General features: G+C 55.3%; 1 protein-coding gene and 1 long non-coding RNA gene across 3 annotated transcripts in view; both read left to right on the plus strand.

The window, feature by feature from the left end:
• Nucleotides 1–18,088, plus strand: part of ROR2 (receptor tyrosine kinase like orphan receptor 2) — a 153,476-nt gene that overhangs the window by 59,283 nt on the left and 76,105 nt on the right. The gene's annotated exons all lie outside the window — the stretch shown is intronic.
• Nucleotides 245–18,088, plus strand: part of LOC118714778 — a 17,895-nt gene continuing 51 nt past the window's right edge. The window contains exons 1-2 of the long non-coding RNA XR_004986687.2: nucleotides 245–375; nucleotides 17,129–17,132. This is a non-coding gene — a long non-coding RNA (uncharacterized LOC118714778). The remainder of the gene's footprint in view (nucleotides 376–17,128; nucleotides 17,133–18,088) is intronic.

Consider the following 18,088-nt stretch of genomic DNA (forward strand, 5'->3'; position numbering starts at 1 on the left):
GTAGGTTAGCTTGCTGCTGGGGTCTGACCAATCAGGACTGAACAAGACAGGCTGGACACATCCTGAAGCCCGCCTGCGGTCCCTCCCCAGTTGACCAACCTCCTGCATCCCTCCCTGGCACTGTTCGTTCATTGGTGGGGTCCCTCAGCCTGACCTGTGCCCTCTCACAATCTGGGACCTTTTGGGGGAAGTCAGAGAGTTGGCTTCAGCTTGATCTTGCAGGCCCAGCCAAGGGACTCCACTAGTGCATGAATTCGTGCACTGGGCCTCTTGTCTACACTAATAAAAGAGAAAGATGCAAATTGACCATACCTTCATGATGCCCACCAGCCAATCAGGAATGAGTATGCAAATTAAGGCAACAAAGATGGCGGGGTGCTGAGTGGCTGGGTGGCGAGGCGGGATGCTTGTGTCATTGCCATGGCGACAAGATAGGCGGTTCACACTGCCCAGCAGCTCCAGGCCTCTGGGTGGCTTGGAGGCGGAAAGGTGGTTCCAGGTTGGAGGGAGGGAAGGCGGTGCCGGCAGCCAGGGGAAGGAAAGTCCATTCTTGCCCGAATCTCTATGCATCGGGCCCCTAGTATTGTAATAACGATGTATGGTGCCAGGTGGGTCCTGGAAGTACCAGGGAACACGTTGTAAAGTGTTGATTGTCTAAGCACTATGCTATGTACCTGAAACTAATACAAAAATCCCCATATCTCTGAAAAAAAGTCATGTTATAGAATCACAAAACATTTAACTTCCAAGTCCCCGTAACACCTTGTTCCAGATGTCAGTCGTGCATTCCTTGTTGTCACTGAACGGTATAGTCCATTGTATGGATGGACCGCTACTTACTTGCCATTTACCTGTTGAAGGGCCCTGGTTATTTCTAGTTTTTGACAATCACCAGTAGAGCTGCTTTCATGAGTGTCCTGGTTTTGTGAGAACGTGAGTTTCACTCCTTTATGGCTTTGTCACATGGTAAGTGTGTGCCAGCTTTGTGAGAAGCTGCCGAGCTGTGTGCCTGCCTGCTTTCTGATGGGCTGGCTGCTGGTGGCTGGGGCTGCGTTTCCCTCCCTGTGCCAGGACGGGTGTGCTGGGCAGGGCTTCTGAGCGGACACTTTGTTCTTTGCGTGCTTTCACGTTCTGTTCCATTCCGCTGAGCCCCGTTTTTACTGAGAAACCCGCAGCCACCACAGTAGTTTTTCCTCTGTATTTAATTTCTTTTTCTGGATTGCTGTTGAGATTTTTCCTTTTTGTTGTTGTCTTTAGTTTGTTAGTAGTTGGATTGTTATATGTTTGGGTGTAGATTTCTTTGGGTTTATCTTTTTAGGGTTTCCCGGAGCTTATTTATTTTGTGAGTTGATATTTCTTGCCACATTTAGGAAGTTCATTTCTTCACTTCTTCCCCTCTCCTTCTGGGGCTGGTGATATAATATAACTGAATTTTGTCCCACAGGCCTAAAGAGTCCATGTTTTCCAATCTGTTCAGATTCTATAATTTCTGTTGACATCTCTGTCATTTCCATACTACTCTCCTATCCCATTCTGTGAAGTTTTCCTTCCATTTGTTGTTTTCATTCTGCAGTTCTTTTCACTGCCAATTCTTTGCTATAAAAATTGCATCTTTCTGTTGGTTTCCAGCATGCTTATCCTTACTGGCTGGAGCCTTTCTGTCAGGTGATTTCAGCATCTCTACCATCTTGTGTGCAGTGCCTGCTGATGGCTTGCTCCCGCTCTCTGTGGTGAGTGGTTTGATACCTGTGTGGGGATGTGAAGTCTTCCATCCTGCCGGACGCTCCGAGTGCTGTCAGACACCGCGGGAGCAGCTGGCGGGTCCGCTGGGGGTCTGTGGTCCCAGCGTGCTCTTGGGCTGTCCCGCGTGGACTGCGTGGTGCTGTTTTTCAGTTCTCTTCTCAACATCTGTTTAGGGTCAGGTCCACACATGCTCAGCTCCTGGGTGGTCTCAGGAGTTTATAAACAACCTGAAGGGATCACTTTTCCATGTTTCTCCTTCCCCGTGACCCCCCTGTACTTGTTGGTGTCTCAAGGCTGTTTTCAATCTCTTGGCACACATCTTGGCCTCAGTTTCCTGTTGTCCAGCAGCCTGCGCTCCCTCCATTGCCGGGCGGGCCGAGCAGCTGGAGGACAGGAAGAGCAAAGGCACCAGGCTTCACAGCCACTTTGGCGCCAGCCCCTCTGATGGCAGCGGGAGGTCCCCCCGAACCGGGAGGTCCCCCCGAACCGGGAGGGCCCCCAGAACCGGGAGGGCCCCCAGAACCGGGAGGTCCCCCCGAACCGGGAGGTCCCCCTGAACCGGGAGGTCCCCCCCAGAACCGGGAGGTCCCCCCGAACCGGGGGTCCCCCCGAACCAGGAGGGCCCCCAGAACCGGGAGGTCCCCCAGAACCGGGGGTCCCCCCGAACCAGGAGGGCCCCCAGAACCGGGAGGTCCCCCCGAACCGGGAGGTCCCCCCAGAACCCGGAGGTCACCCCAGAACTGGGAGGGCCCCCCAGAACCGGGAGGGCCCCCAGAACCGGGAGGTCCCCCAGAACCTCTGCTCCCGCTGCTCCCGCTGCACATGGGGCGGGGCTGGGCGGGACCAGAGGAGGAAATGGTGATGGAGGACTGGCTGCTCCGCTGTCCAGAGGGAAAGGTGTTTGCTTCTGTCTCTTCCGCGGGCTCCTCCGCGCGCTCTGTGCCACGGCCAGTGAGTTCCAGCGGTGTCAGCCAGCCTGGGGTCACGGCGGGGTCAGCCAGCGGTGTCAGCCAGCCTGGGGTCACGGCGGGGTCAGCCAGCGGTGTCAGCCAGCCTGGGGTCACGGCGGGGTCGCTCAGGGAGAGGCGGCAGGGTCCCACGCCACCTTCTGGCTCAGAGCCACCTGCTCACGGTGTCCTGATGCCGCTGGGCGGCTTCAGTTTGGGTCTGTTTGTATTTGTTAAAGCAGTGACACCGGCCGCTGCAGGGAGGGTTGCAGGTGTCAGGTTCCTCCGTATCCGCAGGCCCAGCCTCTGCACAGGGGCTCAGGCGGCCCCGGCGCCCTCCCCTCGGCCTCCGGGTGCTGGGAGCGGCCCAACTGCGCGGGAAGGCCGTGGCGTCGGGGAGGCGGCCGGCATTGGGAAGGCGGCCGCTGGGCTCAGTACCAGGCCGAGCCTTCTCTGACTTAATGAACTCGGACGCCATCCGGGCTGTCTGCCGCCCCCTCAGCGGGGAAGCTCCGGGGCTGCACCGCGGGGCCGGCCCAGGAGGCCCGGACGGCGCCCGGCCCGCGCAGCCCTGAGCCGGCCCGCGTGTGACCGGAGGCGCCGGAAGCGCCGTGTTGTCCTGTTGCTGAATCGGAGAGCGTCCCAGGACAGACATGCTTTCTGGAGCAGTTTAGGGAAAACACCTTCACCGCCGGCAGCTCCAGGCCGGCCCCCTCCAGGAGCCAGGCCGGGGTCAGCCCGAAGCTTTCCCCGACCCCAGGCGTGCCCGCCGGCAGCCGGAGCGCAGCCTGCTGCACACCCCTCGGCTGCCCCTTCAAACACTGTCCTGGGTCCGAGGCTTGCAGTGTTACCACGCCCTGGTCTGACGTCAGGAAGTCAGACGCCTGAGGGGCAGAAGGCGGCTGAGTGCTGAGTAAGCTGCTGAGGAAATGCTCTGACTGCGCTGTGGTCTTAGAAACATGAGGATGCTCCCCACCCTGCTGGTCCTGCTTCGTCAGGAGGAGAGTCTCACTTTTTTCTCAGGGAAAGAAGCAGCTTCGTGCTGAGCCCTCTGATGCCGCAGCCTCGCTGGGACTGTTTGGTGACGGTGGCGGCACGTGGAGTCCCTGTCGCGGGAGCCGTGCTGGTGGAACGGGCGGCTTGCTTCGCGCGCGGGCTCAGGCTGGGAGGCCGGCACGCGGCTCTCCTTTGCTGGCCCAGAGAGCTGTGAAGAGCTCCGAGGCTGTTCATTGCCATGTGGGGTGACTGTGTTTGAAAACTGGAGTGAAACGATCCTAGCCTTAGCTCTTTCTCTGGGGATTTTTGTAAATCACCGAGAGCCGAGTCCTAGACGTGGCTGTTGGGGGGTGGCTGTTGTGGGGGAGTGTTTTGCACAGGAATCCCGGGAAGGGAAATGTGTGACCATTTAAATCGCCTCTCGGAGAAAGTGTCGCTAAAGCCACGCACACGACCTGGGCCTGCCTGAGCCTTGGTCCTCTCTGAGCAGACAGAGCAGAGGCCATGGCTGGGGGTAGAAATAGAACGAACGGTGTAGTGGGCTCCTCCCTAGCTGCCTGCCCCTTGGCGCTATATCCTCCGAGGGGTCCCAGACTGCGAGAGGGATGTCCGACTGCTGGCCTAGGCCCATCCTGGTGCCGTTCTCCGTAGAAGGAAGGCAGTCAGAACAGCTCAGTGACTCGGGGAAGCGCAGTAACTCAGGGTGAGCCTGCCTCTGTGCTCAATCGCCCACTCAGTGCTCCCAGGCCCCACCGCGGTGGCCCAGCCGTGCACGTGCAGCAGCTGCTGGAGCTCAAGCAGCAGGCCGTGCAGCACAGAAGGCCGTCCAGCCACAGGCCGGCAGTCCGGCATCCCCTGAGGGTGCCGTCAGCATGTGGGGGTGGTTCATACAATGTATGAATTTCGTGCACCGAGACACTAGTCATTATATAAGTTCTTTGGTTTATCTCTTCTCGTCCCTTCAGCCCCACATTGAGGTGTGTCAGTCTGTCCCATGTCTCCCTGCTTGGGGTTTTATTTTGCTGGTCAATTCATTTTGTTCATTAGATTCCACAGAATAGTGAGATCGAATGATATTTGTATTTCTCCGTTTGACTTATTTCACTTAGCCTATTTTCCAGGTCCATCCATGCTGTCCCAAAGGGTGAGAGATCCCTCTTTTTCACAGCTGCGTCGTGTCCCATAGTGGAAATGTCCCACAGCTTCTTATCCACTCATCTGCTGTTGGGCACTGGGGCTGTTTCCAGATCTTAACGATTGCAAATAACACTGCTATGATCATAGGGCTGCCTATATCCTTTCCGATTGGCATTTTTCGGATATATTCCCAGAAGTGGGATTGCTGCGTCAAACAGAAGTTTCATATTCAATAGTGGTTGCATCAGTCTGCATTCCCAGCAGCAGTGAACCAGGGTTCCCTTTTCTCCACATCCTCCAGCACTTGTTTGTGGATTTGTTGATGTAGCCATTCTGACAGGTGAGAGGTGATAACTCTTTGTGGTTTTAGTTCGCATTTCTCTGATGATCAGTGACTTTGAGCATTTTTACATGTGTCTCTTGGTATATGTATGTCCTCCTTGGAGAAGTGTCTATTCAGGTCTTCTGCCCATTTTTTAAATTGGATTATTTGTCTGTCTGCTATTGAGTTATATGAGTGCTTTATATATTTTGGATATTAACCCCTGATCTGATGTATCATTGGCAAATATGTTCTCCATACAATGGGTTTCCTTTTCATTTTGATGCCAGTTTCTTTTGCTGTGCAGAAGCTTTTTATTTTGACGTAGTCCCATTCATTTATTTTTCTCCTTATTTTCCTTTGCCCTAGGAGATGTATTCTTAAACATTATTGCATCAGATGTCTGAGATTTTACTGCCTATGTTCTCCTCTTAAGATTTTTATGGTTTCATGCCTTGCGTTTAAGTCTTTTATCCATTTTCAGTTTATTCCTGTGTATGGTGTAAGTTGGTGGTCTAGTTTCAGCTTTTTGCATGTGTCTGTCCAGTTTTCCCAACACCATTTATTGAAGAGTCTGTCTTTGCTTCATTGTATGCTCTTGCCTCCTTTGTCAAATATTAATTGACTGTAATGCTGAGGGTCAGTTTCTAGGTCTCTGTTCTGATCCATTAGTCCATATGCCTGTTCTTGTGCCAGTGCCAGGCTGTTTTGGTTACTATAGCTTTGTAGTATAGTTTGATATCTTGTATTGTGATCTCTCCTATTTCATTCTTCTTTCTCAAGATTGCTACAGCTTTTTGGGGTCTTTTATGGTTCCATATAAATTTTTGGAATATTTGTTTTAGCTTTGTGAAGTATGCTTTTGGTATTTTAATACGGATTGTGTTGAACTTATAGATTGCTTTGGGTAGTATAGACATTCCAATGATGAGAATTCTTCCAACCATGAACATGGTATATGTTTCCATTTATCTCTATCTTCCTCTGTTTCTTTTTTCAGTGTCCTGTAGTTTTCCAAGTACAGGTCTTTTGCCTCGTTGGTTAAGTTTATTCCTAAGTATCTTATTTTTGTTGTTGTTGCAGTAGTAAATAGGATTGTTTTTTTAGTTCGTCTTTCTGAGAGCTCATTATTGGTGCATAAAAATGCCATTGATTTCTGGATGTTGATTTTGTATCCTGCCACCTTGCCAAATTCATTTATTAAGTCTAGTAGTTTCTTGGTGGAGTCTTACGGTTTTCTATGTACAATATCATGTCATCTGCAAATAGTGACAGTTTTACTTTTTCCTTTCCAATCTGGATGCCTTTTATTTCTTCTTCTTGTCTGAGTAGAGGCCTGAAATTAGTGCAAGGGGCTCAACCCTCACAGCCATGGCTGCCTCGATCCCTCACAGCCCCAGCTTCGTCTGGACAGTCATTCTGCAATTTGGTCTAATTAGCATATTAGCTCTTTATTATATAGGGTTATATAGGACTAGGGACCTAGTGCATGAATTTGTGCACTTGAGGGGAACTGTGGGCAAGAGGCTGCGGTGGGCACAGGGGCGGATTTTGGTCCATCCTCTGTGCCCCCACCTGACACCTCCCGCTGCGACCCCCGGCTCCCTGTCTGCTGGCAGCCCCGCTCCTGCTGCTGCCACTCCTACATGCTGACGGCACCAGCATCGCTCTCAGCCGCTGATGGCGTGAAACGATTGGGGCTGATGTCAGCAGTGGGTGCAAGCGGCAGCTGCTGCCCCAATTGCCCCTCAGGAGCAGTGGGAGGTGGAGAAGTCCTCATGGGCATCAGGGCTGGCAGCTGCTACTCACACCTGCTGATGGCATTGAGCAATCGGCACCGGTGCTAGGTGCTGGCAGCAGGTGTGAGCAGGCTGGCGCCAGCAGTGGGTGCAAGCAGTGGCTCTGGTGCTGGCAGTGGGTGTGAGAGGTGGCTACTGGCCCTGGTCGTCCCTCGAGTAGGTGGAGGTGGAGAAGCCCTAAGGGGCGATTGGGGCAGGCAGCTGCTGCTTGGACCTGCTGATCGAGGCGGTGCCGGGAGCTGGCAGTGGGTGCAAGTGGCAGCTCCGGCACCAGCAGCATGTGCGAGCGGGACGGTGCCTGCAGCAGGAGCAAAGAATTCTCAGTTACCATCAGAGGCTTTCCCCCTGACAGCAGCTGGTGCCCCGCCTTGGTCTGGTGCCCCGCTCACCTGCTCCACCATCGCCATGGCCGACACCTGCCATGTTCTGCACTCTGCTGCCTCTGCCGATGCCTGCCATGTTATGCACACACACACACACACACACACACACACCCCGGTGGTCAGCACACATCATAGCAACCGGTTGTTCGGTTGTTCTGTTCGGTCTTCTTGCATATTAGGGTTTTATACATATAGATTGCTGTGGCTAGCACTTCCAGTACTATCCTTGTCTTATCTCTGTTCTCAGAGGAAACACTTTTAGTTTTTGCCCATTGAGTATTATGTTGGCATAGATTTGTCATATATGGCCTTTATTATGTTGAGGTATGATCACTCCATTCCCACTTTACTGAGAATTTTTAATTAAAAAAATGGTGCTGGATATTGCTGAATGCTTTTTCTGCATCTATTGATATGCTCATGTTATCTTTCAATTTGTTTATGTGATGTATCACATTTATTGACTTGCGAATATTGTACCAGCCATGCATCTCTGGAATAAATCCCATTTGGTCATGGTGTATAACCTTTTTAGTATGTTGCTGGATCCGATTTGCTAATATTTTGTTGAGGATTTTAGCATCTGCGTTCATCAGAGTTATTGGCCTGTAATTTTATTTCTTTGCAGTGTCTTTGTCTTGTTTTGGAATTAGGATAATGCTGGCTTTGTAAAAAGAGCTTGGAAGTTTACCTTCCTTTTGAATTTTTTGGGATAGTTTGAGGAGGATGGGTGTTAGTTCTCCTTTGAATGTTAGGTAAAATTCTCCAGTAAATCCATCCAATCCAGGAATTTTGTTTGCTGGAAGTTTCCAAATTACTCCTGGGGCTGGGGCTGGGGCTGGGGCTGGGGCTGGGCTGGGGCTGGGGCTGGGGCTGGGGCTGGGGCTGGGGCTGGGCTGGGGCTGGGGCTGGGGCTGGGCCCTTGCTGGTCTGAGGCTGGGGCTGGGGCTGGGGCTGGGGCTGGGGCTGGGCCAGGGCCGGGGCCGGGGCCGGGGCTGGGGCTGGGCTGGGGCTGGGCTGGGGCTGGGCTGGGGCTGGGGCTGGAGCTGGGCTGGGGCTGGGCCCTTGCTGGTCTGAGGCTGGGGCTGGAGCTGAGCTGGGGCTGGGCCGGGGCTGGGCCAGGGCCGGGGCTGGGGCCGGGGCTGGGGCTGGGCTGGGGCTGGGCTGGTGCTGGGCTGGGGCTGGGCTTAGGCTGGGGCCGGGGCGGGGCTGGGGCTGGGCTGGGGCTGGGACACGCCGCTCCTGGGAGAGCCGCTGAGGTGTTTGCCAGAGAGCATTGAGTTTCCCGAGTTCTTGGTCAGGTTCCAGAACATGCGGACTTGCCCCTGGGTCCAGGATGGAGGGCTGGATTCCTTCCGGAACTGAACCAAGTGCCGTCGCTGCGTCCTGTCCGGTCCGGGAGGCAGGGCCGGCCGGCTCAGGACTGTCAGCACTGCCTCGGGTTTGTGGTTGTGTTCTGTGAAAGAGTGTGCCAACGTGTATTCAACGATTGGACAACAGGCCTTCCAATACATGTAAGACACAACATGTGTGCAGCTACGTGGTTTGGAAATAAGCATGTGGGGTCTGTGCTCGGGCCCGGGCCCCGCGGGGCCACGTGCCTGCTGCTGGCCTCGGAGTGGGAAGACAGCGGGTGTTTCTTAGCCCCGGGCTGGGCCGCCCTCATGGCTGCCCCGGAGGAGCGCCCTGTGCGTCTGGAGCCTGCGCCGGAGGTGCTGGTTCTTGCCATGGGTCTGCCTTCCGAAAGCCTGAGGCTGCCCCTCAGAGAGGCGTGGGCAGCGAGAGAAGGCAGCGGCGTCCCTGGCTGGCCTGGCATTTGAATGGGACGGCCATGGAGCTGATAGATTGACTCCAAGTGGTCACATGTGCTGATTCCACAGGCCTCACCTGCAAGTATCATCTTATTGCAACCCATATTCCCCAGCTGCCGGGCCTGCCCTCTGCCTTCCCTCTAACCCTTTCCCTCCCCGCCTCCGGTGTGGAGCCAGGCAGCCGCCCTGCGGGTCTATGGTGAGTGGCAGGTCAGCTTCCCCAATACGCCACCCTCCACAGACATGCGGACACACACAGGCACACAGGCACACAGACATACAGACACTCAGACACATAGACAGACACACAGAGGCACACAGGTGCACAGACACACAGACACACACAGGCACACAGGCACACAGATACACACAAACACACACAGACACACAGACACACAGACACACAGACACACACAGGCACACAGATATACAGACACACACAGGCACACAGGCACACAGACACATAGACACACACAGGCACACAGACACACACAGACACACAGACACACAGGCACACAGGCACACACACAGACACACAGGCACACAGGGCCAGTGCCGCCCTCGCAGGCCGCAGGGTGTGGGTCAGGCGCCAGGGAGCTGGGTGTTTTCTGGGGAGGAGCCAGGCTAAGGGCGAGCACGTTTGGCACGCGGTCACGTCATGGCTCTCATTGGCAGATGACGCTTTGCCCGCGGGCTGGGAGGGGCACCGGGAGGTGAAGTGGGAGAGCGAGCACCGGGCGGCCCCCACCTTCTGTTTCTGAGGCTCCGGGAGGCAGCGGGGAGCTCAGGGGGGTGCTGACGGCCCCTGGTTCCAGACCCCGCAGCCTCTGGCCGTCCACAGGATGCCGTGCAAATGGCGCTGTGGTGCTCCCGTCCCGGTGAGGGTGCTCCCATCCCGGTGAGGGTGCTCCCATCCCGGTGAGGGTGCTCCCATCCCGGTGAGGGTGCTCCCGTCCCGGTGAGGGTGCTCTGTCCCGGTGAGGGTGCTCCCATCCCGGTGAGGGTGCTCCGTCCCGGTGAGGGTGCTCCCATCCCGGTGAGGGTGCTCCCGTCCCGGTGAGGGTGCTCTGTCCCGGTGAGGGTGCTCCCGTCCCGTTGCGGGTGCTCCGTCCCGGTGAGGGTGCTCCGTCCCGGTGAGGGTGCTCCCGTCCGGTGAGGGTGCTCCGTCCCGGTGAGGGTGCTCCGTCCCGGTGAGGGTGCTCCCGTCCGGTGAGGGTGCTCCCGTCCCGGTGAGGGTGCTCCCGTCCCGGTGAGGGTGCTCCCGTCCGGTGAGGGTGCTCCGTCCCGGTGAGGCGGTGCCCCCGTCCCGTTGCGGGTGCTCCGTCCCGGTGAGGGTGCTCCGTCCCGGTGAGGGTGCTCCCGCCCGGTGAGGGTGCTCCCACCCGGTGAGGGTGCTCCCGTCCCGTTGCGGGTGCTCCGTCCCAGTGAGGGTGCTCCGTCCCGGTGAGGGTGCTCCCGTCCGGTGAGGGTGCTCCCACCCGGTGAGGGTGCTCCGTCCCGTTGCGGGTGCTCCGTCCCGGTGAGGGTGCTCCGTCCCGGTGAGGGTGCTCCTGTCCGGGTGAGGGTGCTCCCGTCCCGTTGCGGGTGCTCCGTCCCGGTGAGGGTGCTCCCGTCCCGTTGCGGGTGCTCCGTCCCGGTGAGGGTGCTCCGTCCCGGTGAGGGTGCTCCGTCCCGGTGAGGGTGCTCCCGTCCGGTGAGGGTGCTCCGTCCCGGTGAGGGTGCTCCGTCCCGGTGAGGGTGCTCCCGTCCGGTGAGGGTGCTCCGTCCCGGTGAGGGTGCTCCCGTCCCGGTGAGGCGGTGCCCCCGGCAAGGGCTGGCCAGGCCATCCGCCTCGCTGCGGCAGAGCCTGCGGCCTCAGCCGGTCGGTGCTGTCAGGAGGGACGGGGGTGACCCTGTGCCGGCTGCCTGTGCACTCACTGCAGCACACACCCTCACCGCGCAGGCCCCGCTTTAGAACTGGTGTCCCCCGGTTTCCGTGCCGGAGGCGGTGGTGTGGGCGGGAGCCCCTGAGCTGGCGCCCCCTCCCCGCGGCTGGAGCTGGGGCCGGGAGGACAGCTCCGGAGCCGTGCTGGGCCGGGGCGCTCACTTCGCTTTGTGCTCGGTAAAAGTAAACTGCCTGCCGGAGACAGTGTCCTTTAGGAGCGGAGAGGAGCTGGTGCGGGGAGAGGGGTGAAGGGCCACGCGGCGGGGACGCCCCTCGGGCCCCAGTCTCGTCCCTGAGCCTTGGTCTTGGAGATTCATTTGCAACCTGAGATGCATTTCACTTTCCTGTCATCAGCTGGGAGGGACTGTGTATGCACTGCACAGCCCTGCAGCTGGGGAGGCAGCCAGCCCTGCGCCTCTCACCCATCCTGACCTCAGGTGCCCCCTGCACCCTCTCCCCATCCTGACCTCTCCCCCATCCTGACCTCAGCCGCCCCCTGCGCCCCTCTCCCATCCTGACCTCAGCCAGCCCCCTGCACCCTCTCCCCCATCCTGACCTCAGCCGCCCCCTGCGCCCCTCTCCCATCCTGACCTCAGCCAGCCCCCTGCGCCCCTCACCCCCACCTGACCTCAGGCACCCCCTGCGCCCCTCTCCCATCCTGACCTCAGCCGCCCCCTGCGCCCCTCTCCCATCCTGACCTCAGCCAGCCCCCTGCACTCTCTCACCCCCATCCTGACCTCAGGCACCCCCGTGCCCCTCTCCCATCCTGACCTCAGCCGCCCCCTGCGCCCCTCTCCCCCATCCTGACCTCAGGCACCCCCTGCACCCCTCTCCCATCCTGACCTCAGCCAGCCCCCTGCACCCTCTCACCCCCACCTGACCTCAGGCACCCCGTGCCCCTCCCTCATCCTGACCTCAGCCGCCCCCTGCGCCCCTCACCCCCACCTGACCTCAGGCACCCCCTGCGCCCCTCCCCCATCCTGACCTCAGCCGCCCCCTGCGCCCCTCTCCCATCCTGACCTCAGCCGCCCCCTGCGCCCCTCACCCCCACCTGACCTCAGGCACCCCCGTGCCCCTCCCCCATCCTGACCTCAGTCGCCCCCTGCGCCCCTCACCCTGACTGACGTCAGGCGGGATGGGGGCAGCAATGGGGAGAAATCGTGCTGCTCGCTTCCGTTTTCTCAGGTGAGTCAGGCTGGCCCAGGAGCTGGCTCTGCGGTGCAGGGAGGAGGGGCCTGAGGTCACTCCTCCTGCCTAGGGCCCAGCGGAGTGGCCTGGGGAGGCGGGGGCACAGGGTCACACTGGCCCAGGGTGCGGGTGGCTGTCCAAGCGAGGAAGCCTGAGCTGGTGGCTGCTGCTGGGGTGCCAGGGTCTGAGTGCCGGAGGGAGGGCCGCCTGTGCGGGGGCGGGGGGGCGGGGCTCCTGCTGTGACATGGCTCAGTGAGGGGCCGCGCCCGGCTCCCTCGGGCTGCTGCCGGGTTTGGGGAGAGCCCGCCTGCCTGTTCCAGTGCAGAGATGCTGGGGGCTCCCAGGGAGAGCCTGGTGCGGCCCGGCCCGAGGCGGCCCCTCCTGGCCACGCGGTGGGACTGCCTGCAGCTCCCTGTGGTGGGTGGCTCAGCGGGGACACGGGGCCGGGGGAGGGCTGCGTGTGAAGGGCCCTGTCCCGGGACGGGCTGCTGCCCCGGGCCTGAGGAGGGCTGAGCGCACACCGCTCCTCCTCTGCAGGCGGCCGGCCCCTCGGGCCCCTCGCCAGCCAGGCCCACAGGGCTCTGCGCCTGGGCGCCGAGCACAGGTGCGCCCTGGGCCCTTCCGCTGTGACCTCAGACCACCTGGACCGCCATCGCGGGGCGCTGGGTCTTTTCCGCAGCCCGGTGTAGCATCTAATCGGAGAGAATTACCACGTTTAGATCTTAAAGTAAGAAACGTGTCCCCAGTCCTCGGAAGCTGCCCCCTCTGCCCGCGCCCCCGGGGCCTCTGGTCTCAGATGGCCAGTGTGCTGGCGCGTCGGACGGGCCAGGACACTGCTGTCGGCCTCTTTGGTGGAGGGAGCCTCAGGGGCATTATGGGTGTGCTTGCTCCCACGAAGTGTCTTCAGGGGGAGCGGGCCGTCTCGCCAGCAGCGGTGGCTCTGCGCCTGGCACCTGCAGATGCCTGAGCTGCAGCACGCCAGCCGCCCTGCTGTCCAGCCAAGCTCGGTCCGTCCCCCAGGCGTGGTTTCCTGTCCCCCTTTCCCTAAGACAGCACACTTAGGTTGCAAAAGTGAAAGTAGGGATTTTGTGAAACTTCCGTCCCAAGCAGTGTGTAATGTCAGTCCTTCCTCCCGGATCGCCCACGGCGGGCGCGGTGGCCCCGGCTGACCGTCCTCCCCGCTCTTTGTGCCACACGCACACCAGCTCGAGAGAGCGTTTGCATGAACACTTTCTGAAACTCGTTCTTTTCTCTTACTATAACATCATAGACATTGGTCACGTCCAGATCTGTATGTGTACTTTCTTATTCTGTTAATGACGGCCAAAGAAACCGGAAGCTTCATTCCCACGGCTGCCCCGCTCACACGTGTCGGCCTCTGCCTGGGCTGTGTGCTGCTAGCAGCGTGTCTCCCACGCCTGCGTGGGCTGACCCGTGCCCGCCCTCACCCCGCCCGCAGGGCAGTGGCTTCCGTACGAGAAGGAAGGGAACGCCCAGGCCCAATGCCTTGAAAACAGGACGAGGAAAACCCATTAAGAGCTGCTGTTGAGGCCGAAACCGGTTTGGCTCAGTGGATAAAGCCTCGGCTTAGGGACTGAACGGTCCCAGGTTCGATTCCGGTCAAGGCAATGTACCTTGGTTGCCGGCACATCCCCAGTAGGGAGTGTGCAAGAGGCAGCTGATGGATGACTCACTCTCATCGATGTTTCTAACTCTCTATCTCCCTTCCTCTCTGTACAAAATCAATAAAAAATATATTAAAAAAAAAAAAAAGAGCTGCCGTTGATTCCATCAGCGATAATGAGAAATGATTCGAGTCCTGTATTCAGGTTCACAGGTATATGTAAACATGTCACTTTAAGAGAACCAAGCCAGGAAACAGATGATACATTATAACGTGTGTGATTTATGAAGAAATTAAACAAACAAACCAGTGGACTGATGAAGGATGGTTTATTTCTGTTTTAGGTGAAATAAAATATTTATTGTAGGTGTGCAGTATTTTGTATCACTTCCCTCTGTGGGGCGGACTCCATTAGTCACATCGGCTGTCCAGCATTCATCACCGGCTCCAGTGACTGAGCATCTCTCGCCCCTCCCGCTCCGCGGCTCACCACGGCTCACTCAGAGGACGCTGTGCTTGCCGCCTGCTGTGCGCGTGCGTGCGTGGCCACACTGATGAGCACGGCCCAGATGCGGTCCAGGGAGGGGACTGCAGGCAGTTGATTTACGTAGAGGTGGGCACTGGCTGATGGCGGGTGGTGTGTGTGCCAGCTGGACTGGAGGCCCTCGCCGGAGTTCTCCTGCACACCCAGCTGTGTTTACTTTCTGATGTCTGTGATCATTTAGTCAGTACAAACAGGGAGGCTATGAAATGCCCAAAAAACGTTTGAGAAAATTGATTGCATATTTTTTATTTAAAGAAACACATAGGAAACTAGAGATAGAAGGATAACTTTTTATCATAGTAATAGCTATACCAAACTAGAAATGAACATTAACATTATTACCTATATGTTCCCATTAACACCAGGGCCAGTTAAAGAAGCCTTATGTGAAGTGTCTTCAGGATTTGCCAGTGCATTAAGACATGAAGCTTAGGGGTTGAGCATCGATTCGAGAACCAGGAGGTCACAGTTTCATTCCAGCTCAGGGCATGTACCTGGGCTGCAGGCTTGATCCCTAGTAGGGGGTGTGCAGGAGGCAGCTGATCAGTGATTTTCTCTCATCATTGATGTTTCTTTTTATATATATATATATAAAATTGATTTTTTACAGAGAGGAAGAGAGAGGGATAGAAAGTTAGAAACATCGATGAGAGAGAAACATCGACCAGCTGTCTCCTGCACACACCCCCACTGGGGATGTGCCCACAACCAAGGCACATGCCCTTAACCAGAATCGAACTTGCGACCTTTCAGTCCGCAAGCCGATGCTCTATCCACTGAACCAAACCGGTTTCAGCATCATTGATGTTTCTATCTCTCCCTCTCCCTTCCTCTCTGAAATCAATAAAAATATATTTAAAAAAAAGACATGAAGCAGAAACCATGTGAGCTTTAATAGATATTTAAGATGCAGTTATTATTTTACAAGACTTTGTATGTTAAAATCCCAAGTAAACAGGCTCACCACTTTTAGACTTAGTTTTGAATTCATTATTATATTTGTAATAGAGGCCCGGTGCATGAAATTCGTGCATGGTAGGGTCCTTAGGCCCAGCCAGCGATCAGGGCTCATCGGAGCCTTCCTTTGCTCTGTGCCACCCCCTGGTGGTCAGCGCACGTCATTGTGAGCAGTCGAACTCCGGTCTCCTGGTCCAGCTCCCGAGGGGACGCTTTGCATATTGGTCTTTTATACAGATAAAGTACATTTGAAAAGCTCCCTGTCCTATCACTAGAAGCAGAAGCTGTGCAGAGGGAAAATTCTGGATACACTCACCGTCATGCCAACATAAAAGTTAGTCCTATTGAAACCACCAAAGGGTTGAAAGCATGTGAGGATGATGACATTTTAAAGGACAACAATTTATTCCTATTCTGGAAGACTAAATTTTTAAAGATGTCAGTTCTTCCCATTGTAGCAAACTTGAACATACAGTGGTGCCTCACACAACGAACTTAATTCGTTCCAGGAGCAAGTTTGTTATGCGAAAAGTTCGTTATGTGAAACGCGTTTTCCCATAACAATACATGTTAAAAAAAATAATTCGTTCTGTAGCATAAAATATGCTAAGATGACATAAAAAAAGATAAATTTTTTGTTATTATTTTTATTTAGATACATCATGATATAAAAAAAATATTGAGTTTAACTTAAAAGGACGACTGCCGTGATACGTGCGTGATTTAATTCGTAATGAAGAACGATTGCCGCGATACGTGCTTAAGTTAAGCGCAGTGACTAACGACTGCCTGCAGTGCCTGTGCGGAAGGATGCAATACATCAGCAGCGATCGTGGAAGCTCGGGCGAAGCAGTCGTGGAAGCTCGGGCAAAGCGGTCGTGGAAGCTCGGGCGACTTCGTTGTGTGAAACGAAGTTCGTTGTATGAATCATGAAATGAAGTTCGTTGTGTGCAGCGTTCTCTGTGCGAGGCGTTCTTTATGCGAGGCACCGCTGTAATCTGAATGCGCAACCCATTGGGACTTCTGGGCAGGGCTGGACACGACCCTCTGACCTGCTGGAAGAATAAAGAAATGGCTAAATGGCTGAGAAAAATTTTAGTATGAAAAGCGGTAAAAGGAGATCTTTACTGTGTTTTAAAATATTTTAAAAAGCTGCAAAGGCTAAAACAATATGGTACAAGCCCAACTGATGACTGATAGAATCTAGGGGTGTCGAACTCAATCAGAGAAGGGGTCAAAATCTAAAATCCAGCCTAAATCGCGGGCCGAATGGTTTACTGAACAGTCATAAACTGTCATTGTGATGGAAACGCAGCGGAGTGCAGTGATGACAGCGCGGTGCGGGCCACATTGCAAGGCCTGGCGGGACGGATTTGGCCCGCGGGCCTTGTGTTTGACACATGTGGAATAGGCGAAGACATGAGTAAATTCCCGAGGGAGGATAATGGGCAGTATAGACATTTAAGAAGCCCTTAGAATCCTTCAAAATCCAGAAATAGAAATTAATTTCTAAGAAGGGTAGGTCATTTATTGGTTTTCTAACGACAAAGATTTAAAAAGTTATATTCTGTACACTGTGGTAGATGTGTGAGTTAGACCAATTTTTTACTCCACTTTCACTTCTAGGAATCGTCTGAGAATATGCGGAGAGAAGTAAAGATTGACAGGAATGTTAATCATAGCTTCATTTGGTGCAGTTAACCATAGAAAACAGTGTGAGTGTTCAGGGGTAAGACTGTAGTTAGTAAACTAGTTAAGTTACATAGCGAAGTATTTTATAGACATTTAAAAATCACATTTTCAAAGAATGATACAGAAAAATCTTCATATTACCTATAATGGTATGGGGAGACTTTACAATGGAATATTCACCTCTCATTCAGCGAGACACAGTGCTGCTGCGCCCAGACCCGGAGCCGTGTGCACTCTGAAGACCTCTCCCTGTAGGGCACGCAGTCCAGGGAGGAACGGGCACTGTGATGATAATGATGCAAGAATAACGCTCAATTTAAGAAATGACTATCCTTGTAACAAGAAGTGTTTGTGTCAGCATGTGGAGGAATATGGTTTGGGAAGTCAGAAAGAAATGCACTCAAATTGTAATACTGTTATTTTTCTGGGTCGAATTGTTCTTTCATTATGCTTTTTAGTTCTTTCCAATTTTTCTATAAAAGCTGACTTATTTTAGTAATCAGAACAAAGTTGAGAAAGAAGCTCCCATAGTCCGCCCTTTCTGAAAACATAATGTAAATACAGTAATTGTTGACTTCTCACATTTATAAAATACAAGAGGCCCCGTGCACAAAATCTGTGCATGGGTAGGGTCCCCAGGCCTGGCCAGCAATCAGGGCCGATTGGGGCCTTCTGGCTGCCGGCTGCTGGCCAGGGCCTTTCTTTGTTCCACACTGTCCCCTGGTGGTCAGCGCACATCATAGCGGGTGATAGAAATCTGGTCTCCGGGGCGAACTCCCGTGGGGACACTTTGCATATTAGCAAAATACACACACACACACACACACACACACACACACACGCACACTAGAGGCCGATGCATGAAGATCCTTGCAGGAACGGGCCTTCTTTCACCTGGCTGCGGTACTGCCTTTGCTCTGGCCCGGAGCTGCCTTCTGCCTTCCCATGCTCCTGAAGGGCCAGAGCTGCTGGGCGGTGTGGAATGTGCCCCCCGTTCCCCCCACCCCCCGAGGCTCGGTGC

The sequence above is a fragment of the Pipistrellus kuhlii genome, unplaced genomic scaffold, assembly GCF_014108245.1.
Source record: "Pipistrellus kuhlii isolate mPipKuh1 unplaced genomic scaffold, mPipKuh1.p scaffold_m20_p_102, whole genome shotgun sequence".
Lineage (NCBI taxonomy): Eukaryota > Metazoa > Chordata > Mammalia > Chiroptera > Vespertilionidae > Pipistrellus > Pipistrellus kuhlii.